The sequence below is a fragment of the Aquarana catesbeiana genome, linkage group LG05 (genome assembly GCF_042186555.1).
Source record: "Aquarana catesbeiana isolate 2022-GZ linkage group LG05, ASM4218655v1, whole genome shotgun sequence".
In the NCBI taxonomy this organism is placed as follows: Eukaryota; Metazoa; Chordata; class Amphibia; order Anura; family Ranidae; genus Aquarana; species Aquarana catesbeiana.
This window is the reverse complement of record NC_133328.1, coordinates 273182332-273206867: the sequence shown is the minus strand read 5'-3', so window position 1 is coordinate 273206867 and position 24536 is coordinate 273182332.

Below are 24536 nucleotides of genomic sequence, written 5' to 3'. Positions count from 1 at the left end.
CACTTGCCGACTGGGCCATAGCCGAAAGAAGGCTGAAGCGCGGTCTGCTAGTTCTGGGTGGACGTCTATTGACGTCATCCCAGAATCCTGGGCGCGCACCCGAGAACTTCCGTGACCACCAGGTCCAGAGGACCCGGCCCATCATGGATCACGGTAAATGGCCACTGATCGCGGCCGTTTACCATGTGATCGCTCCGTCAAATGACGGAGCGATCACATGTAAACAAACTGGCGTCATGTCATGACTCCGGTTCCTCCCTCCCCTCTGTGTACCGATCGGTACAGAGGGGGAGGAGAGGGGGAGGGATCGGATGGCAGCACCACTGTGGGCTGCATGTCTAGTGCCCACAGCGCTGCTCAGTGACAATTGCAGTCACATCCATCCATCCCTCCATGCTCAGCCATCGCTGCAATATACTCTGCAATATACCCTGCAATTCTCTGAAATATACCCTGCAATATACCCTGCAAAACTCTGCAATATACCCTGCAATGCTCTGCAATATACTCTGCAATATACCCTGCAATACTCTGCAATATACCCTGCAATACTCTGCAATATACTCTGCAATATACCCTGCAATACTCTGCAATATACCCTGCAATACTCTGCAATATACCCTGCAATATACTCTGCAATAAACCCTGCAATACTCTGCAATATACCCTGCAATACTCTGCAATATACCCTGCAATATACCCAGCAATATACCCAGCAATACTCTGCAATATACTCTGTAATATAGCCTGCAATACTCTGCAATATACCCCGCAATAACGCGCAATACTCTGCAATACTCTGCAATACCCCGCAATACTCTGCAATACCCCGCAATACTCTGCAATACCCCGCAATACCCTGCAATACCCTGCAATACTCTGAAATACTCTGCAATACTCTGCAATACCCTGCAATACCCTGCACTACCCCGCAATACCCCACAATACTCTGCAATACCCCGCAATACTCCGCAATACCCCGCAATACTCTGCAATACCCTGCAATACCCTGCAATACCCTGCAATACTACGCAATACCCCGCAATACTCCACAATACCCCGCAACACTCTACAATTTTTACCCAGTTCCCGCCCGCCGTCATATGACGTCCTTGACTTTGTGCGGGGATATCTGAATGATGGGTGCAGCTACAGGCATCATTCAGATATCAGCTTTTTCAGCCGGCTACACCATTCCCTACACCACGAGAACGATCATAGCGGCTGTTCCACTGCTTGATCGTTCTTATGGGAGGCGAGAGGGGACACCCCCCCTTTCCGCCACCTTTCGGTGCTTCTACCGACTCACCGCTACGATCAAAGCCAGGATTTTTATTTTTTTTTTAATTTCAGGCTTCCCAGCCTAGAGGTGAGATGTGGGGTCTTATGCCATATTCCTATTACAAGGGATGTTTACGTTCCCTGTAATAGGAATAAAAGTGTTAACCATTTTGGGGGGGAAAAGTGTCAAACTAAAATAAATAAAGTAAAATGAACAAAAAAAAAATTTTAAAGCGCCCCTGTCTGTGTGCTCGCATGCAGAAGCGAACGCATACGTAAGTCCCGCCCACATATGAAAACGGTGTTCAAACCACACATGTAAGGTATCACTGAGGTATCACTGCGAACGTTGGAGCGAGAGCAATAATTTTGGTCCTAGACCTCCTCTGTAACTCAAAACATGTAACCAGTAAAAATTTTTAAAGCGTCACCTATGGAGATTTTTAAGTAGTGAAGTTTGGCACCATTCCACGAGCGTGTGCAATTTTGAAGGGTGACATGTTAGGTATCTATTTACTTGGCGTAACTTCATCTTTCACATTATGCAAAAACATTGGGCTAACTTTAGTTAACTTTTGTTTTTTTTTAAAGCACAAAACTGTTTTTTTTAAAAACAAAATTGCTGCGCAAATACCGTGCGAGATAAAAAGTTGCAACAACCGCCATTGTATTCTCTAGGGTCTTTGCTAAAAAAAAATATATATATATAATGTTTTGGGGTTCTATGTAATTTTCTAGCAAATAAATGATTATTTTTACATGTAGGAGAGAAATATAAGAATTGGCCTGGGTGCTCCAGAACGTCTGGAGGTGCTCCATGTTGGGCCTCTGTATGTAGCCCCGCTGTGTAAAAGTCTCACACATGTGGTATCGCCATACTCTGGAGTAATAGCAGAATGTGTTTTGGGGTGTAATTTGTGGTATGCACATGCTGTGTGTGAGAAATAACCTTCTAATATAACAATTTTGTGAAAAAAAAAAGAAAAAAGAAAATCTTGATTTTGCAAAGAATTGTGGGAAAAAATGACAATTTCAAAAAACTCACCATGCATCTTTTTAAATACTTTGGAATGTCTTCTTTCCAAAAAGGGGTCATTTGGGGGATATTTGTACTTTTCTGGCATGTTAGGGTCTCAAGAAATTAGATAGGCCGTCAGTACTTCAGGTGTGATCAATTTTCAGATATTGGCACCATAGCATTTGGACTCTCTAACATTCACAAAGACCAAATAATATACACCAAGTTGTACTTATTTTTACCAAAGATATGTAGCAGTATAAATTTTGGCCAAAATTTACGAAGAAAAATTACTAATTTGCTAAATTTTATAACAGAAACAAAGAAAAATTCATTTTTTTACCAAATGTTCAGTCTTTTTTCTTTTATAGCACAAAAAATAAAAAACCCAATGGTGATTAAATACCACCAAAAGAAAGCTCTATTTGTGGGAAAAAAAGGACAAAAATTTCATATGGGTATAGTGTTGTATGACTGAGTAATTGTCATTCAAAATGTGAGAGCACCGAAAGCTGAAAATTGGTCTGGTTAGGAAGGGGTTTAAGTGCCCAGTGGTCAAGTGGTTAAGAAAGCCCTGGGTTCTTTTCTAGATACACATAATATAAATGTATACTAATATTTATATGTAAAGTTGATCCAGGGAACATCCCACTGCCTCTGGATCAACTGTGGGTACAGGATTATATATGCTGTATATGATTTTTTTCCCCTTCTATTGGTTGAACTGGATGAACTTGTGTCTTTTTTCAACCAGGCTAACTATGTAACTATGACCATATCCTAGGGTGACCACATTTCCAAACTGCCATTTAGGGACACCCCCCCCCCCCGCCCACCAAAAAAATCAACGGGGCAGTGCTGCTATACCACCGTCAAAATGCCCCTGCTGCGGCGTTTTGTGGGCGGATTTAACCCCTTTTCAGCCGCCAGCGGGGGTTGAAACCGCGCTACTAGCAACCGAATAGTGCCACTAAAATGACGGTAAAGCGGCGCTAAAAATAGCGCTGCTTTACCGCTGACGCCCGGGGTGGCACAGTGTGAAAGGGGTCTAATACCAAGGTGGTCACCCTATTTGGAATAGATAGCCAGACTTTCCGCCACACAGAAATGCATATGTAAAAAAAAAAAAAAGAAAAAAAAAGGAAATTTTATTGCTACAAACATACAGTATCAGATTCTAGAAGGAATATTGTTAAAAGCAATATATGATTCACTGCAAGCATGTATGTTCTCATAGAATAGTATTAGTAAGTGAGTAGTGTACAAACCTGGAAGTTTGGCTGGCAGCTCGGGTCACGGCCCTCATGGGCGGGAGGAGGCTCAGGAGGAGAGAAGTTGGGCTGCTGGCTGTTGGCCTGGCAATGAGCTACAGGCAGCGGGAGTAGTCGGCCTGGAACTGGCACTGGGCACAGGCTGTCATGGTGGATCCTGGCTTACCAGCAGTGCCAGTGGGATGGACAGGGGGGCAGTGGGATGGACAGGGGGACAGTGGGATGGACATAGGGACAGTGGGATGGACAGGGGGATGGACAGGGGGACCGTGGGATGGACAGGGGGACAGTGGGATGGACATGAGGACAGTGGGATGGACAGGGGGACAGTAATGGACTGTACATACCTCTCTCCTGCTGTCCCGTTCTGTAAGCTGTGGGTTACTCTTGCTCCCTGTACACTGGCTACTCCTTCTGCTGGGCTCTTGCAAGAGCGCTGCATTTACAGGGGTGAGAGGGTCACTGCGTAAGCCTTGCTCACACGACATCACTGGTTGCTAGACGTGAGGCGGGGTGGCCCTAGCAACCAGTTAGTTCGGCTGAGCGAGGCAATGTTTATCAGGGTGGCGGACTAGCAGTATTTTTTTTTTTCATTCTGGGACACTGTATTGTCCCGGAATGAAGGTGCCCGGGACACAAATATGTATTAAGGGACAATCCCAGGCAATCCGGGACATGTGGGCACCCTACCATATCCCCTTTAAACACTATAAGACCAGACTGTTTCACCCCCTCTCAGTCCAGATAATTTTTCAGTTTTCAGTACATGTGAACAAAGCCTTATAGTGTATAATTAGGATTGGTGTGGTGGTGACTGGGAACATTGTGGCTAGCTGCACTAGTAGGGCTCATTTACACAGTAAAACCTTCCAGTGGAGCATTGGTTTTACCGCCCTACAACCACTACCCCCATTAGTTAATCACAACTGCCATGGTTATGCAGTAATCTTTGTCTGTCAGCTTACCTCTCTTCCATGTGTTCACCTTTAGAGGCCAGCCTCCCTTACCTGACTGCTTATATAATCTTCCCTCAGCATAGCTCCACCTCAGCCTCTAATTAGGAACACTATATTAACCTGTGCATTGCAAGCCAACCTGGCTGATCAACCATTGTGTGTTTAGCTTTTGTGTGCAGCTTGCTGTGTCTCCTACGTCTGATTCCAGTTACTGATCTTGGCCTGTTCTCGACTATCCCTGTCTGCTAGTCACCCCGACCTTTGACGTGTTCTATGTTTATCCTTGTCTGCTAGTCGCCCCGACCTTTGGCTTATCCCTTTACTATCCTTGTTGTTCCAGCCTGCTGCTTCCTTCCTCCTTCTCCTGAGATCCTGGGGGCCGCAACCTGGAGCCAGACTGCAGCGCAGTCCATCCTCACCACTAGAGGCTCTGGTGAACACCTGCTGGCTCTTAGACTCCGCTCCCTGGGGAATCTATGCTCTAGATCCCAGTGGGATCTGTGTTGGTGCTCCAGTAGACCTGCTTCCTGAACCTCCCAGAGTTCAATCCACAGCAGTCAGTCCTAGGGTCACTACCTTAGCGGTGCAATCCTGACTCCTACGGAGTGCATCTGTCACCTGGACTCAGGTGACCTGACAACAGCCAAAAGATTTCCTAGCACACTTACCATCCAGCCTGCATAACAACTAAATTGGCCCTGTGTAACAGTTTACGTTAAACACAGGGTTTTGTTTGCATACATTTGCAATTATATTGATAAGCCACAGTGCCCACGCCAAGGGAACTCTGTATATACTGTGGTCCTAACGCTAAGTTTCCAGAGCCTCCATAGTAGGAGCACATATAAGAATGGATAGATTAAGGGCAGATATGCCTGTAAGGAGCCCACACCTCCTTAAAGGCACAGGGACGCGTGTCATGCCCAGCAAGCTAAGGCATCCCAGGTGTCCGTGCACCCAATTCAACTGAACAGTGGCAACCACCCCAATCTAAAACTGGCCTTTGAGGCAAGGTGTTCCTACTATGCCGGTTCTGGAAATTTAGAGTTAGGACCACAGTATATACAGAGGTCCCTTGGCATGGGCACTGTGGCTTACGCATATATTTGCAAACGTGTACACCATGGCAACAATGTTTACAATCACATTACACCATTGGATGCACAAGAATACCCCAAGGCATTTCGACCCCTACATTCATGGTCTTCTTTGGTGGATTTAATATTCTAGAAAATATATCAAAAATAATTTTTTACTTATATAAACATCATAATTCAAATTCAATAATATAAAACATTGCATTCTGAGCAAAAGTAATGTTTATTACTTCTACATGTATTCTTCTAATGTTTATTTAATTCTTCATTAAACCTCTTTTGCCATGTAGTTGCCCACTCCATTAATTTGTTCAGATCTTCTTGCAAGGTTTCCACATCCTGCGTAGAAGTTATTGCCCTGCTTAGCTTAGTGTCGTCCGCAAATGCAGAGATTGAACTGTTTACCCCATCCCCCAGGTCGTTTATCAACGAATTAAACAGAATTGGTCCCAGCACAGAACCCTGGGGAACCCCACTTCCCACCCCTGACCATTCTGAGTAATCCCCTATTTATCATCACCCTCTGAACTCGCCCTTGTAGCCAGTTTTCATTCCATGTACTCACCCTATGGTCCATGCCAACGGACCTTACATTGTACAGTAAACTTTTATGGGGAACTGTGTAAAATGCTTTGGCAAAATCCAGATACACCAGTCTATGGGCCTTCCTTTATCTAGATGGCAGCTCACCTCCTCATAGAAGGTTAACCACTTAAGGACCGAGTCTCTTTCTGCGATTTGTTGTTTACAAGTTAAAAACTGTTTTTTTTGCTAGAAAATTACTTAGAACCCCCAAACATTATACTTTTTTTCTAACACCCTAGACAATAAAGTGGCGGTCGTTGCAATACTTTCTGTCACACCGTATTTGCGCAGCGGTCTTACAAGAGCACTTTTTTGGGAAAAAAATACTTTTTTGAATAAAAATATAAAAGAACAGTAAAATTAGCCCATTTTTCTTATATTATGAAAGATAATGTTATGCTGAGTAAATTGATACCCAACATGTCATGCTTTAAAATTGCACCGGCTCGTGGAATGGCGACAAACTTTTACCCTTAAAAATCTCCATAGGCGACGCTTAAAAAATTCTACAGGTTGCATGTTTTGAGTTATAGAGGAGGTCTAGGGCTAGAATTATTGCTCTCATTGTACCAATCATGGCGATACCTCACATGTGTGGTTTGAACACAGTTTTCATATACGGGCGCTACTCACGTATGCGTTTGCTTCTGCATGCGAGCTCGTGGGGAAGTGTTTAATTTTTTTTTTTCTTATTTATTTTACCTTTTATTTTTTATTTTTAAACTGGTCTTATAAAAAAAAAAATGTGTCACTTTTATTTCTATTACAAGGAATGTTTACATAGAAAAAAAGCGTGACAGGACCTCTTAATATGAGACCTGGGGTCAAAAAGACCTCAGATCTCACATTTACACTAAAATGCAATAAAAACTATTTTTAAAAATTGTCATTTAACCACTTGCTTACTGGGCACCTAAGGTAATTTTTCTCCTTCATTGATGTACGTTGATGAGGCTACACTGATGGGCACTGACAGGCTGCACTGATGGGCACTGATAGGCTGCATTGATGGGCACTGATAAGGCGGCACTGATGGTTGGCACTGGTGGGCACTGATGAGGTGGCACTGGTGGGCACTGATAGGTGGCATTGATGGGCACTGAGAGGTGGCACTGATGGGTGTTACTGATGGGTGGCACTGATAGGTGGCACTGATGGGCGGCACTGAAGGGCACTAATAGGTGGCACTGATAGGTGGCACTGATAGCTGGCAGTGATGGGCACTGATGGGTGGCAGTGATGGGCATTGATGAGTGGCAGTGATGGGCACTGATCAGCACTGGTAGGTGACACTGATAGGCAGCACTGCTAGGTGGCACCGGGATCGGCCCCTTACTCCGATCTGTGATCACCCGAGTCTCATTGACTCGGGTGATCACAGCACGTTAAAAAAATGGCCCTTTAAGTGCTATGGGCGGAAGTGACTTTTTGACGTTGCTTCAGCCCTGCAATGGTATGGAGATGGGTGGAGGCCATCTTCCCCTCACTCGTCTCCATATCCAGCAAGGGAGAACATCCGATCATCTCCGGGTCCCTCTCCCACCACCGGTAAAAGTAATTGTACGGCAAATTCACCACAGAGACCACTTTTATCTGAAAGCAGACCACTGGCCGAAGAAGAGGATACCGGCTAACTGGTCTGTTATTCCCAGGGATGTAATTTGGCCCTTTTTTAAATATTTGTGCTACATTGGCTTTTCTCCAATCAGCTGGAACCATTCCAGTCAGTAGACTGTCAGTAAAAATTAGTAACAACGGTCTGGCAATTACTTGACTGAGTTCCCTAAGTACTCTTGGGTGCAAGCCATCTGGTCCCTGATTTAATAATGTTAAGTTTCCAAGTCTATTTCTAATTCTGTCCTCTGTTAGCCATGTGGATGCTTCCTGTGATGTGTCATGAGGACAAACACTGCATTTTTGGCTACTGAAGCCCCCCGATTCCCTTGTGAAGACTGAGGATAAGAATACATTCAATACCTTTGCCATCTCTCCATCCTTTGTAACCAGATGTCCTTCCTCATTCTTTATGGGGCCATTGTGGTCTGTCCTCCTTTTTTACTGTTTATATACTTAAAGAATATCTTGGAATTTTTTTTTTCTCTGCTATGTGTCTTTGTGTTCTATCTTAGCTGCCCTAATTGCACCCTTACATATCTTGTTGCATTCTTTGTAAAGTCTGAATGCTGATGATGATGATCCCCCAGCTTTGTATTTTTTGAAGGCCTTCTCCTTTGCTTTTATATGCTTCTCTATATCGGAGTTAACCACTTGCTGACCAGCCGCTGTCATTATACTGCGGCAGGTCGGCACGATCCCGTGAACCGTAGTAGCTGTACGTCAGCTTCCTTAAGCAGGATAGCAGATGCGTGCATGCCCGCTGCATTGCGGGGGTGCCGATGCTCGTGGACAGCGGCCACGATGACCGCTGACCACATGCGATCGCTGGCACGAGAGGCAAAACAGGGACGTATTTTTTCTAAACACACAAATCCCTGTTCTGTGAAGAGAAGAGAGGCAGCTCATGAGTTCCTAATAGCTAGGAACAATGATCTGTCATCTCCTATAGTCAGTCCCCTCCTCCCACAATTAGAACACACAGTCAAGGAACACAGTTGACCCCTTAATTGCCCCCTAGTGTCAACCCCTTCCCTGTCAGTGACATTTACACAGTAATCAGTGCATTTGTATAGCACTGATCGCTGTATAATTGTCAATGGTTTCAAAAATGTGTCAAAAGTGTCCAATGTGTCCGCCATAATGTCGCAGTCCTGATAAAAATTGCAGATTGCCGCCATTACTAGTAAAAAAAAATTATAATAAAAATGCCATAAATTTATCCCCTATTTTGTAGACGCTATAACTTTTGCGAAAACCAATCAATATACGCTTATTGCAATTTTTATTACCAAAAATATGTAGAAAAATACATATCAGCCTAAACTGAGGAAAAAATTGGCTTTTTTAAAAAGATCGGGGATATTTATTATAGCATAAAGTACAAAGTATTGTGAATTTTTTTTCAAATTTGACGCTTTTTTTGTATATAGCGCAAAAAATAAAAAAAACGCAGAGATGATCAAATACCACCAATAACACCATTTGTCCAAAAAGGACGTCAATTTTGTTTGGGTACAGCATCGCACGACCGCGCAATTGTCAGTTAAAGTGACGCAGTGCCAAATTGCAAAAAATGGCCTGGTCATTGAGTAGCCAAATCTTCCAGGGCTGAAGTGGTTTTTAAGCCATCCAGGACTTTTGTTCTCTCTTTTAAATTTATTTCCCAATGGGATGCACTGGCTAATGCCCTTATTTAATATCTTTTTAAAGCAAACCCATCTCTCCTCTGTGTTCTTTGTTTCTAAGATTTTATCCCAATTTATATCTTCTTGCAAGGTTCATAGTTTAGGGAAGTTGGCTCTTTTGAAATTCAGTGTATGTGTGTTCCCCTTGTGTTTCCTATTTGTGTAATTTATACTGAAGCCAATTGACCTGTGATCGCTGTTTCCTAAATTGCCTCATATTTCCACACCCATGATCAGGTCTGTATTGTTGGTAATCAGTAGATCTAGTAACGCCTTATTTCTAGTTGGTGCGTCTAACATCTGACCCATGAAATTGTCCTGCAAGACATTTAGGAACTGGCAAGCCATAGACGAATGCGTGGTTCCCTCCGCCCAGTCTATGTCTGGATAATTAAAATCCCCCATTATGATAAAATTTCCCATCCTTGCTGCTAATCCAAATTGTGATAGGAGGTCAGTCTTCCCCTCCTCCCTCAGGTTAGGGGACCTATAGCATACTCCCATTATTATTTTCCCCCTAGCTTCATCCTTTTGAAGCTCTACCCATAAGGATTCCACCTCCTCCCTAGCTCCCTTATTGATGTCATCTCTCACATTCACGTGTACATCTTTCTTGATATATAGGCATACCCCTCCCCCTTTTTTACCTTCTCTATCCCTGTGATAAAGGGAATACCCTTGAATGGTTGCCAGCCAATCATGAGAGCTGTTCAACCAGGTCTCTGAAATTCCCACAAAATCTAAATCCTCCTCGTTCAACAGTACCTCTAGTTCACCCATCTTGTCCGCCAGGCTCCTGGCATTGGTGATCATGCCACATAGTTTAGACCGGTTGCATACTGTCCTCTTATTAGGTGTTCCGAGATTGCTAATAGGACTTCTTACTATACTTACTTCGGGTTTATGTGTTTTAGTCAACCTACCAATAATGCCCCCAATACTACCCTCTAGAATATGTTCATTGCTGACTATCTCTACCTCTAGACCCTCCCCCCTGTCACCTAGTTTAAAAACCCTCTCTAACTTTTTGGCCATCTTCACTCCCAGCAGATCTGCACCCTCCTCATTTAGGTGCAGTTTGTCCCTTCCATAGAACTGGTGACATTGATGTTCAAAGTCCTGAAATAACCCATTCACATCCCCTGTATTGTCTTGGTAGGGCTTAAAGTCCTTCCTGGAAATTCTTTGGGTCTCCCGTACTGCAGGGAGAGACACGCGGGTGGTGGCTGGTTTTTTTTTTGCGTTCTCCCATGCCTTTTGTATTTTTTGTGCCTTTTCAATGGCTGCAAGCTTTCTTTTGGTGGTGGCATCCTTCCTCAGAATGGTCATCTCTTCCTCATACCAGAAAGCCCAAGGGCTCCTGCTGCCTGGGCTGGGAGACTCTGGTCTGTCTTCTCTGGGAAGTGCTTTACCCCCATCTGTGGTCGACCCCTCCCGCTGGCTGCTTTCCTCCAGCAACTGGACCAGCTGGTCCTTATTCAATCCCCTGTGGTTGAGAACCAAAGCTGCTGCATTCCAAACAAGAGGCTCCGTCCCGATTCCAGTCACTTCTGACACCATGTTTCATGTATAGGTCTTCATTTCTATACATGAAACATGGTGTCAGAAGTGACTGGAATCGGGACGGAGCCTCTTGTTTGGAATGCAGCAGCTTTGTGATAAAGCTCTGTTTTGAGCCAACCATAGAGATAACATCTACAGGAAGGTGGATTACCCCAGACCTTTGGATGAGTTCAGTGGAGCAACCTTGGTGGGCCTAAAGATAAGCGCAGTGCCCCCGTGGGGGCGAGGGGATCCGGTGAGTGGGGACACTTGAGGAGGAGCACGAAGTCACAAGTGGAATTGTCTGAACACCTACAGTCACTTAATTTTTTGAACATTCACAGTCACTGTGTTTATGTCAACGATTATGAATGGAAATTCTATTTACCTGATGAACTATTAGCTACACGCAGCAAGATTTGTTGGAATATTTGCACTTATTAATTTGGGATGTTAACCCCGGGGGGGGTTCTACATATAATTATGGACTATCACTAAGTCTTTATGTAAAAATATCTGTTTGTTTACATTATTTTTTGCACGTGTGTTCACTGCGTATATATATTTCGTTTATGACTTATAATTGAGGGTATGTGCTCTATTATGGTCTATACCAGTACTAATATATAGGACGGGCAATTTGTAGCTAGTTATCTAGCATACACTTGGAGATTTGCACATTAAAGCATATTTACCAATAGGAAACACTCACTATGTTTCTGGCAGGATCACTTCACTAAGTAAATAACAGCCCGTTTACCAGTCACGTATTTATAGGTCACTGAATATTAATATTAAATATCAAAAATTAATTTTCCTTTTTTCTCACACTTGGCACCTTTACCCAAACTAGGAAGCGCCACCACCCCTCTTTATTTATACTTTCTTGGAGACTGCTTGCTGTCCAATGGTGATACTCTGGGGCCTCAGTGCTCCTGGTGTACAGACTTTTGTCAGCCATCTTGAGCGTTTTCGTCCCGCCGCTGCCAACCAGTTGTAATGGACCTCCGTGCTCAACAGGACTATGTCTGCCGTAAATGTTTCTTCTGTCCATTACCACAGGATCCAAGACCCTTTAGCCCACCCAGTCACTAGCTGTAACTCAGTGTAGGGTAAAAACCTTCAGACTCTTTTTTCAAGCACATGTAACAACAGATATACAACTCAGGGACACTCTCCCCCTCCCTTGGATTCAGGGCAGGGTAAACTGTCCAATAACAATAAACACACAGGTCAGGTGTATTCAAACTACTCATCAGTAAACAGTCTTATCAGCAGGGAGGGGCTGCTGGAAGAGTCCCCCCCCCCAATAGACATACATGCCATAATATGCTTTTCTCTCAAGGCTGACAGACACAACAGAACAATTGAATACAGACACACCCAAAGTGACTCCCATCCCAGTGACACTTGGCGCAAACACTTGTAGGGCTGGTGCTGGGGAACAGTAGGGCAATCAGGGGAAGTAGGGTCCCCGGACAACCCCTCCAATTTACGAGTGCCAAAAGGGGAACCTCAACAGGCTACCCTAAAGGCACTTGTGGATTGCTGGGCTTTACTGGGAGTCTTGTTGACAGGAGAGCCCATCTGCATTTTGGTGTTGGCTCCTCCTTTAGTACTGAATAGTGATTTTGTACGGTTGTAGGGCTGGTGCTGGGGAACAGTAGGGCAATCAGGGGAAGTGGGGTCCCCATGACAGTCATGTTACAGTGAAAAACATAAATGTGTTTTATTGGGATTTTATGTGATAGACCAACACAACGTGGCACATAATTGTGAAGTGGAAGGAAAATGATCAATGGTTTTCAAAAATTTTTACAAATAAATATCTGGAGTCAATACTTTGTAGAACCATCTTTCACTGCAATTACAGTTGCAAATCTTTTTGGGTATGTCTCTGCCAGTTTTGCACATTTAGAGAGTGATATTTTTGCCCATTCTTCTATGCAAAATAGCTCTGTCAGATTGGATGTAGAATGTCTGTGAACAGCAATTTTCAAGTCTTGCCACAGATTCTCAATTGGATTTTGGTCTGGATTTTAACTGGGGCATTCTAACACATGAATATGCTTTGATCTAAACCATTACATTGTAGCTCTGGTTGTATGTTTAGGGTCATTGTCCTGCTGGAAGATGAACCTCCACACCTATCTCAAGTCTTTTGCAGACTAACAGGTTTTCTTCTAAGATTGCCCTGTATTTGGCTCCATCCATCTTCCCATCAACTAAGACCAGCTTTCCTGTCCCTGCTGAATAAAAGCATCCCCACAACATGATGCTGCCACCACCATGTTTCATGGTGGGTCTTGTGTGTTCAGGGTTATGTGCAGTGTTAGTTTTCTGCAATACATAGCGTTTTGCTTTTAGGCCAAAAAGTGAAATTTTGGTCTCATTTTAACCAGAGCACCTTTTTACACATGTTTGCCGTGTCCCCCACATGGCTTCTCACAAACTGCAAACAGGACTTCTCATGGCTTTCTTTCAACAATGGTTTTCTTCTTGCCACTCTTCAATAAATGCCACATTTGGGGAGTGCACGATTAATAGTTGTCCTGTAGACAGAGCTGTGGATCTCTGCAGCTCCTCCAGAGTTACCATGGGCCTCTTGTCTGCTTCTCTGATTAATGCTCTTCTTGCCCGGCCTGTCAATTTAGGTGGATGGTCAGGTCTTGGTAGGGTTTCAATTGTGCCATGCTCTTTCCATTTTCGCATGATGGATTGAACAGTGCTCCATGAGATGTTCAAAGCTTGGGATTTTTTTTATAACCTAACCCTGCTTTAAACTTCTGCATAACTTTATCCCTGAGCTGTCTGGTGTGTTCCTTGGCCTTCATGATGCTATTTGTTCACAAAGATTCTCTAACAAATCTCTGAGGGCTTCACAGAACAGCTGTATTTATACTGAGATTAACACACAGGTGGACTATATTTACCAATTAGGTGACTTCTAAAGGCAATTGATTCCACTAAATTTTAGTTAGGGGTATCAGAGTAAAGGGGGCTGAATACAAATGCATGCCACACTTTTCAGATATTTATTCATAAAAAAAATTGAAAAACATTTATCATTTTCCTTACACTTCACAATAATGTGCCACTTTGTGTTGGTCTATCACATAAAACCCCAATAAAATACATTTACGTGTTTGGTTGTAACATGCCAAAATGTGAACAATTTCAAGGGGTATGAATACTTTTTAAAGACACTGTATATGATGATTAGGGATTGGTTCCATAGGTTCGGGCTGAACTTTTGCTGTTTGAACGTTCGGGGAGTAGCCGAACAAATGGTTCGTTTGACCAGTTGTTTGGCCCCCCAAACCGACCACAATGCGGCGCTGAACAGTGCATTGCAAGCCCTGATTGGCTGAAGCAGTGAAAGCTTCAGCCAATCAGGGGACAGAGCACTGTCAGAGTCCTGACTGAACACTGTCATCATGACTTTATCCAATCATGGCTCATTCCCGCCCCACAGTATAAAAGTATTCTTTCAATGGCAGTCATTTTCAGTGTGATTTTGGCGTGGCGAGAGATAGACCAGGGCTCTGTCCATTGCTATTAGTTAGTTAGTGTGCTATACAGTGCTATTTTGCTTCAATTGTCAGTGTAGAATATTAGTTTAGTGTCAGTCTAGGGATAGTGTGAGTGTAGTGAGGAGGACCATCATTCAGCTTTGCATAGTGTGCAGCTAGAGTAGGGACTGTTGTGGAAAATTTTATGTTAATGTATTGTCATAAGAGTCTCCCAGTATCTGCTTTCTCGCAGCCCGCTCTGAAGAGCTGACTGAGGCAGACTGACACTGGTTGAGACTTGTTAGGTAGTGGAAAACTTCCTGGTGTTTGGAGAGAGGTGTTTGTGGAGAGAGGACATGTCCACCAGCAAAGGGCCCCTGTGGAATGCACAGAACGATAGTCTGGTGGGGGTGTGTTCGCTCTGCAAAGACATTATCGGTTTAGCAGTTGTTTGCTCTTGTCACCCCTGGTATGCCTGATCAACATGTTTGGGGTGCCATGACATACACCTGCAGATAATCTCCCATTCATGAAGAATTCTAGTCATCGTCATTTGGTTGTATTTTGTTGTGTTGTTAAATCCTTATATGGTCATATCCTTGTTTGGTCATATCCTGTGAGGTCATATCCTTGTTTGGTCATATCCTGTGAGGTCATATCCTGTGAGGTCACATCCTGTGGAGGAAGCGATTGGCTGTTGGGGCCAGGGCTTCCTGTTTGTGATTGCTTTTGTTGTCTTTGAATAAAAGAGGCAGACTGAGGGCTGTGGCAGGCAGTCTGGCTGGGATGATAACGTAAGCATGTGTTGTATTTGTTTGTGAGGATGGGGCACACACCAGAGGATGGCTATGGCAGAAGGAAAGACATATGATCAAAAGGTGAGATGCATTTATATCATTAGACAAAATTGTTATTATTATTAGAAACAGGAGATTTGGCTGTGTGCTCTGCGTATAGCCAAATTTCACTGTCAGGACAGCTCAGATAGTTTCAGTGTAGTGTAGTGAGACTGTGACAGTAATCTTTACATTAGTGTATAGCTATAGTAGGGACAGTTCAGATAGTGTCAGTGTAGTGACGGTTGAACACCGTCTATTTGACTGCATTACTGCCAGTTTAACGCCATTTAGTTCTGTGTGCATTACTGAAAGGTTAACGTCATATAGTTTTGTGCGTTACTGCCAGTTTAACGCCATTTACTTCTGTGTGTGTTACTGCCAGTTTAACGCCATATAGTTCTATGTGCGTTACTGCCAGTTTAACGCCTTATAGATTTGTGTGCGTTACTGCCATTTTAACAGCATATAGTTCTGTATACATTACCGCCAGTTTAACGCCATATAGTTTTGTGCGTTACTGCCAGTTTAACCCCATTTACTTCTGTGTGCGTTACTGCCAGTTTAACGCCATATAGTTCTGTGTGCATTACTGCCAGTTTAATGCCATTTTCTTCTGTGTGCATTACTGCCAGTTTAACGCCATATAGTTTTGCGCGTTACTGCCAGTTTAACGCCATTTACTTCTGTGTGCATTACTGCCAGTTTAACACCATATAGTTTTGTGCGTTACTGCCAGTTTAACGCCATTTACTTCTATGTGCGTTACTGCCAGTTTAACGTCATATAGTTCTGTGTGCGTTACTGCCAGTTTGATGCCATATAGTTTTGTGTGCGTTACTGCCAGTTTAACACCATATAGTTCTGTGTGTCACTGTATGATTGGCACATTATATTGCAGTATATTATAGTGTATCTGTGGAGTGTGTCTGGGTAGTGTGAGTATTACAATTAAAGTCCACCAAACACCTCTTTACATTGATTAAAGTGCATCTATGTACAGAATTCAACTTCTTCTTTACAATTGCTTATAAGCACCGCCCCCTCCCTCCCAATAATGTCTGGGAGGAAAACAAGGAGAGACAGATGTTCCCTTGGCACTGCAACGGGGCCAGCAACAAATGTTACAGGCAAAGGTGGACGTGGTTGTCAGTCCTCAGGCAGGGCATCATTTCTTCTGTTTAGTGAGTTTGCCCGTGCTATCCAGCCACAGCATGCAAAGGAGGTCGTGGACTAGCTTACTAAATCTTCCTCATCCTCCTCATCCTCTGTCAGGCAAGCAGAGACAAGTGTGCAGTCCTTTGCACTTGCCAGAGTGGATAAACCTGCCTCCTTGTCCACATCTATTCCTGCCATAGCCCCAACAGCAGCCATTGAGGAGTCAGCTGAGTTATTTGACCACAGTGTCAGCCACTTGCTCCTTGATGGTGCCCAGCCATTACTGGATTCAGATGTTGGTTTTGAGGTTGAGGATGACAGAAACATAAGCCTAGACAGAGGGAGGAACACTGGTAGACAAATTGGCATTCTTGTTCCACAAGCTGCAGCGTATTGCCAAGTTGTCTCCAATGGTAATGATGAAGATGATGGAGATGGAGATGATGATGATGAGGTCACTGATGCGACTTGGGTGCCAGATAGAGCAGAGGAGGAAACTGAAGGTGAGCAGCCACCCTATTCCATCACATTCTGCAACTGTTATCTCCTGGCCCACTCCCCAAAGCTCAGCTGTCGGGACCTTTTTCAGCACATATTGCACTGTTGCTATCAGCAAACGGTGTCTCAGGCTTATCAAACATGGCAAAAACACCAACCATTTGGTTACCACATGCTTAACAAGGCATTTAATATATAGTGAGGTGAACCACCGAAGGTCAGCTATATTGCCTTCAACATGTTGCCAACATCCCAAATAGGTGCATAGGATAGGACCCTAAAACAAGGGAACTTATGTACCCCCCAGTACAGTGGGACTTTATAGGCGAACAATACGATTATATTAAGTAAAAATATTTTATTTATTTAGAAAAAGCATAAAAACAGAATATGCTGAATACACAGCAAAGCACCCAACAATGTCCACCATACATACCAATAAGAAGTCCTCTAAGAATGAAAAGCACGTGCATAAGATGTGCGCATGCACAAACTTTTAAATGAGAAGAACATTTTTTATACATTTTTGATAAAATCAGTGGCTGTCAGTTGGTCAGCTAGCGGATGTGATGGTTATCCCCCGGCTTCAGAAATAGCTCCGCAAAGGCCCCCAAATGTGAGGACGACCCTGCTGAGTCCCCAGAGTGACCTTAAAAAGAAAAGGAAGAGGAAGTTTTTGAATGAAATATCAAAACTTGTGGGCTTATTGCATGCATTTTCATTTACTATTTGCTATGAATAGCTTTCTCTTTGGTTTTAAACAGCAAATATGGCTGAGGTGGCCTGAGCCTGTCATCTTGCCGTACTGGCACAGATGGCCCTCTGCCATATGTATAGCCGCTGCAGCATTCCCAAAGTTGAGTTCCACCTGGTGGGCAAGTCACAAATCACGCGGTTTATGGGCAGGTGGAATTCCCACTGAATTTTAGCCAACTGGCTGTGTATGACCATCTGAAATGGTTACAGACTCTTCTGGCTTGCTTTAGTAAATCTTGCAACCCTGGGTACGTACAGTACTTAAGAAAAGCTGCACCACCTAATTGAGGAAATGTGCCAGGCATGGCACATGTGTCAACTTTCCCTGTCTAAGGGTGGACAGGAGGTTTGAGCCATTATCGGACACCACCATTCCTGGCTCCAGCTGGCGTGGTGTGAACCACCTCTGGGCCTGTCCCTGCAGAGCTGCAAGAATCTCTGCTCTGGTGTGGTTGCTGTCCCCTAAACACACCAGCTGAAGCACTGCATGGCACCTTTTAACCTGACTCTGGGAATAGCCCTTTGACGCTTAGGGTACCTTATGTTCATAGGACAATTCTGCAGAGGAGGGCATGGAGGTGGCAAAGGAGGAGTAGGAGGAGGAGGGGGTAGAGCTCACAGGTCTGGCATCATCACCACCAGCTGTATGGAGACATGGGGGCACAACAAGCTGCAGCACCGAGCCCTGTCCTTCATCCTTTCTAGTTGCAAGCAGCATTAACCAGTGTGCTGTGAACAAAATATATTATCACTGCCCATGTATGCTGGACCAAGTGTCAGCAGTATGGTGGATTTTACGGCTGACTGCCTTGCCCAACGATGCCACAACATTACCTTCCATGTGATGGTAGAGAGATGGAATGGCCTTACGTGAAAAGTAGTAGCGACCAGGAACCTGCCATTGTGGTACAGCACATTGTGCGAATTCACGGAAGGGGGCAGAATCCACCAAGCTGAAAGGCAGAAGTTGGAGAGCCAACAGCTTTGACAAGCTTGTATTCAGCAGACGCTGGGCATGTGGGTGGCAGAGACTGTATTTTTTTTCTGCTGCAGCAGATGGGGCAGAGAAACTTGCCGGCTACAGTCTACAGCTGGTGGTGTGCTGCTGGCAGATGTGCTGCTGGGATCTGGGAATCCCTGTGCTATACCATCATCCCTGTCAGTGGAGGCTGCTGAGATGTAATGACTCGGTATCTCATGGGCAGACTAAAGTGGGTAAGGAGGAGGAGGATGGACAGATTTGCCCTTTTGTGTGGCTTTTAGGTGCTCTTGCCAACAGGCTGAGTGGTGGGACATTAAATGCCTTGTTGCATAGGATAAGACCCTAAAACAAGGGAACTTATGTACCCCCCAGTACAGTGGGACTTTATAGGCGAACAATACGATTATATTAAGTAAAAAATCTTCTATTTATTTAGAAAAAGCATAAAAACAGAATATGCTAAACATAAATCTCAACAAAAGTGCTTATGCAGTGGATTTTCTTTCATATGATTATTATGTACTTTCATTTATAGACATATGTTTCTCTGGAAGCCTGACATGTTTCAGGACGATGTCCCTTCTTCAGAGGCGTATTGCAGAGAGAAATATTATATATGTGGAAGATACATTCTGAAAAAACAAATGAAAACAATTTGCATATTGTAACATTATATGGAGAAGAAGAAAGCTTCACAGCAAAGCACCCAACAATGTCCACCATACATACCAATAAGAAGTCCTCTAAGAATGAAAAGCATGTGCATAAGATGTGCGCATGCACAAACTTTTAAATGAGAAGAAAATTTTTTAGATATTTTTGATAAAATCAGTGGCTGTCAGTTGGCCAGCTAGTGGATGTGATGGTTATATCTTGGATATGCAGTTTTGGAGGACATTCTTGAACTATTCAAAAGTAATGAGACAATTGATTATCAATTTGGTGACAAATTCCTTGTACACATTTTTTGATGCTGTTATCTTTGCTTATGTAATATTGTTCAAATACATCTGTAAATGTACAATGCTTTGCATATTGTATTCAACATATTTATATATCTGTATATATTTTTGACATTTTCTCTTTTCCTTTCCAATTTGAGTTGATGCACAAATACTTTATACGTTGTTTTGTATTTGACCATCATTTATGCTACCCATTCATTGCGCATCCAGCCATGTCCACCATGCCTAATCTATCAGATTAGTGCTTTTGAGAATTATTGTACTCAGCTTTATGGTCATTAAAGACACTGATCAACTGTTTTTGACCTAGAACCCTCTTTTATTTTTTTAGTTTGTATATTTTTTTAGTTTCTCGGTTTTGGATTTATCTCCGCCCGGCGCACGGGGGCCATGCTGGATCATCTTTGATGGCGGCATGGCATCTTTTTACACTGCAGACTTGTCCGGTTGCGGACGTGTCATGACGGTGTTTTCGTGCGTCGGTGGGGCTGGCCTGCATGACGCTCCCCCAGAGCTTTGTTTCTGGGTGGGCGCCGTGCAGACTCATCCCTGGGGCCTCATCATTGGATGTCCCAAGTCCCCTGTTCCTTTTATTATTCTTTATTTTATTAGTTTGATTTTCATTATAAATTAAACCATTCATGCATTTTCTTCTTTCTTGTGTGACCGCATTCTCTGTAATAACCTATAACTTAGCCTGTTTGTTTTCTCTCTCCTTTTTCTTTCTTTTTTTCTTTTTTTCTCTCCTTCTCCTTTTCTCTTTTTTTCTGCCTTGCGGCACTGTCCCCCTAGTTGCCATGGTGATGGTTGTTTTCCCCTTCCCTCAATGGCGTTGTTTGGCTTTGCATTGCAACAGGCATTGCCTTGTTAGCACGTCACCGCGCTCTGCGCTCTGCGCGGTGACGTAATCATCCAGGGACGGTGCAGCCTTGGAGCCTTCTCGGGCCCTTAGTTATCTAACTTCCCTGTATTTGTCGCTCCGTTTGACGCATGCGCGTCACGTTAGAGCGGCACCCTTTTCATCACTGCTGACACTTCCTATATGATCCACACTGCGCATGCGCCGGCGGCTATTTAAAGCCGCTCCTTGGCGTCCTGTCCGGTGTGTTATTCCATTCACCAAGGCTCTCTATGCTCCAGCTGCCCATTCGCTATACTTTAAATCTGAACAAGTAAGTAATTTCAAAACCCTTTTTTCTATGTGATACATACTTTTATGTATGATACGCCCCTTGAGAGACAGAGACAAGTAAACCTTGCCACTCTTTCATTATCTTCTGAAATTATACCTGAAAGGCTAAGCCCCAGCTGCATGATTATTCCGTGTCTACATACAGGGATAAAGGTCTTTTCTTTACATTGAGAGACGGTGGCATTGCTGATGTCCTGATCTCTTAAGTTCTTCTTAATTATTCCCTTGAAAACTAGAAGCTTTTAAATGAGTGGCCTTGTAGCTATACGATAAAAGCCAGATTTGCTGTTTAAAACCAAAGAGAAAGCTATTCATAGCAAATAGTAAATGAAAATGCATGCAATAAGCCCACAAGTTTTGATATTTCATTCAAAAACTTCCTCTTCCTTTTCTTTTTAAGGTCACTCTGGGGACCCAGCAGGGTCGTCCTCACATTTGGGGGCCTTTGCAGAGCTATTTCTGAAGCCGGGGGATAACCATCACATCCGCTAGCTGACCAACTGACAGCCACTGATTTTATCAAAAATATATAAAAAATTTTCTTCTCATTTAAAAGTTTGTGCATGCGCACATCTTATGCACGTGCTTTTCATTCTTAGAGGACTTCTTATTGGTATGTATGGTGGACATTGTTGGGTGCTTTGCTGTGAAGCTTTCTTCTTCTCCATATGATGTTACAATATGCAAATTGTTTTCATTTGTTTTTTCAGAATGTATCTTCCACATATATAATATTTCTCTCTGCAATACGCCACTGAAGAAGGGACATCGTCCTGAAACATGTCAGGCTTCCAGAGAAACATATGTCTATAAATGGAAGTATATAATAATCATATGAAAGAAAATCCACTGCATAAGCACTTTTGTTGAGATTTATGTTTAGCATATTCTATTTTTATGCTTTTTCTAAATAAATAAAAGATTTTTTACTTAATATAATCGTATTGTTCGCCTATAAAGTCCCACTGTACTGAGGGGTACATAAGTTCCCTTGTTTTAGGGTCTTATCCTATGCAACAAGGCATTTAACATCCAACCACTCTGCCTGTTGGCAAGAGCACCTAAAAGCCACACAAAAGGGCAAATCTGTCCATCCTCCTCCTCCTTACCCACTTTAGTCTGCCCCTGAGATACCGAGTCATTACATCTCAGCAGCCTCCACTGACAGGGATGATGGTATAGCACAGGGATTCCCAGATCCCAGCAGCACATCTGCCAGCAGCACACCACCAGCTGTAGACTGTAGCCGGCAAATTTCTCTGCCCCATCTGCTGCAGCAGAAAAAAAATACAGTCTCTGCCACCCACATGCCCAGCGTCTGCTGAATACAAGCTTGTCAAAGCTGTTGGCTCTCCAACTTCTGCCTTTCAGCTTGGTGGATTCTGCCCCCTTCCGTGAATTCGCACAATGTGCTGTACCACAATGGCAGGTTCTTGGTCGCTACTACTTTTCACGTAAGGCCATTCCATCTCTCTACCATCACATGGAAGGTAATGTTGTGGCATCGTTGGGCAAGGCAGTCAGCCGTAAAATCCACCATACTGCTGACACTTGGTCCAGCAAGCATGGGCAGTGATATTTTGTTCACAGCACACTGGTTAATGCTGCTTGCAACTAGAAAGGATGAAGGACGGGGGGCGTGGCTAGCCGGCGGACGCGATGGACGCATGGTAGACTAGCTCCGCACTATCCTGGGCCATAACGGGAGAATACAGCGATCAAAAGCCCCATCCAACCCCACAAGATACCGGGTATAAACCGGCAACTTTACCGGATGCCTTCCCGCAAAAGAAAAGGCACGACAAGACCAGGGAAGATGACTGATTTCCTCATACAGCCACGCCGTCTCCCTGCCCAAGATGGCGCCAGCAGACACGCAGACGATATGCGAGGCCTCAGCTCCGGCACACAGAGAAGCCAGCATGGGAGACAGGGAACCAACCACACATCCACTAACCCTCCTAAGGGACAAGGTTAGTACCCACCACCCCCATCTGCATCATCTAGCCCTGCAAAAAGCAAGTTTAAATCGTCCTCAGCTTCTGCAGAGACAGCGGACATAAGTGGCTTTGAGTCCTCCCTTGATGACACAAGGGAACTACAGGACTCCATTATTGACTTTCCCACACAAAACCAGCCAGTTATGGACACAACGCTCAAAGACATGCTGGTGTCCCTGCGTTCCACACTACATGCTGACATGCTAGCATTCACACAGCAATTCAAAACAGAGGTGGCAGCAGTAGACTCCAGAGTAACTCACATAGAGTCAAAGATGGGAGAGTTTACATCTACCTTCAATGACCTAGTAGATGCACATAATGAAAGGGACGATGAAATCCACGCCATTAAAACAAAATTAGCAGATTTGGAAGACAGATCAAGACGTAACAATGTCAAAATCCGGGGGATACCCGAACTGATCAAGCCCCTAGACCTAAAAGAATACTTTACAAACATAATGAAAGCCGCGCTCCCAGAAGCGCCCCTGGAGGATCTGATTATCGATCGGATTCACCGCCTTCCAAGACCCAGAAATATCCCGGATCATCTCCCCAGAGATACAATAGTGAGAATTCACTTTTATCATATAAAAGATCAGTTTATGATGATAGTCAGAAGAAGAGAAAACCTTCCACAAGAGCTACAGGGTCTCTCCTTCTATGCTGACCTGTCTGCATTCACCATGCAACAGCGAAGACAGCTTGCAACTATAACTAAACCACTAAACAACCATCACATCCAGTACAGATGGCTGTACCCAGCAAAGCTTCTAATCACAAAAGAAGGCAAATCACAAGTGATTACAAACATTAAAGAAGGAATCTGTCTCCTGAGAGAGTGGCAACTCATCGACCCAAGCAACAACGGGTATGACAAACCACACTCACCATCATCTACCCGAGCCAGTTCTGACACAGAAACGGGCTGAAATCCAAAGAAATTATCAACGAGGAACCCCAATTGGCCCAGGAACAGCCACTTAGCCATAGTAGCTTTACCCCCCGAATTAAAAACGGAATAATATCCGTACAGATTCCCTACGGGATCGCTCTTTTTATTGCTTGGTTCGGTTACTCTATCCTACTTGCACTTTTTTTCTTCTCTCTCTCTTTTTGTTTTTTTTTTTTTTATTATTATCTTATCTACAGGAACAAACGAAGGGACACATTGAACAGATATACCAGGACTCCAGGACCCCTTGCCGCGTCTTCTCCACCACGAGGATAACAAGTAACATCAAATCAACCCACCGTCTTCCTACATCATTCACTCCACTAAAAGGTACGACGCACAAAAACAGCAGAATGTCTTTTACTATTACATCGTTAAACGTTAAAGGTTTAAATAGCCCTCATAAACGACAGATGGCATGGAAGGAAGCGACAAGGTTAAAAAGTGACATCATATGTTTTCAAGAGACACACTTTATGGCAGATAAACCCCCAACATTCAGTAATCGCAGATTTCCCCAAGTTTTCACAGCAAATGGCCCAAAGAAAAAAGGAGGAGTAGCAATCGCCATAGGAGACAATATCTCATTCTCAGAAATCACAACTCATCTGGACACTTCAGGCAGGTATA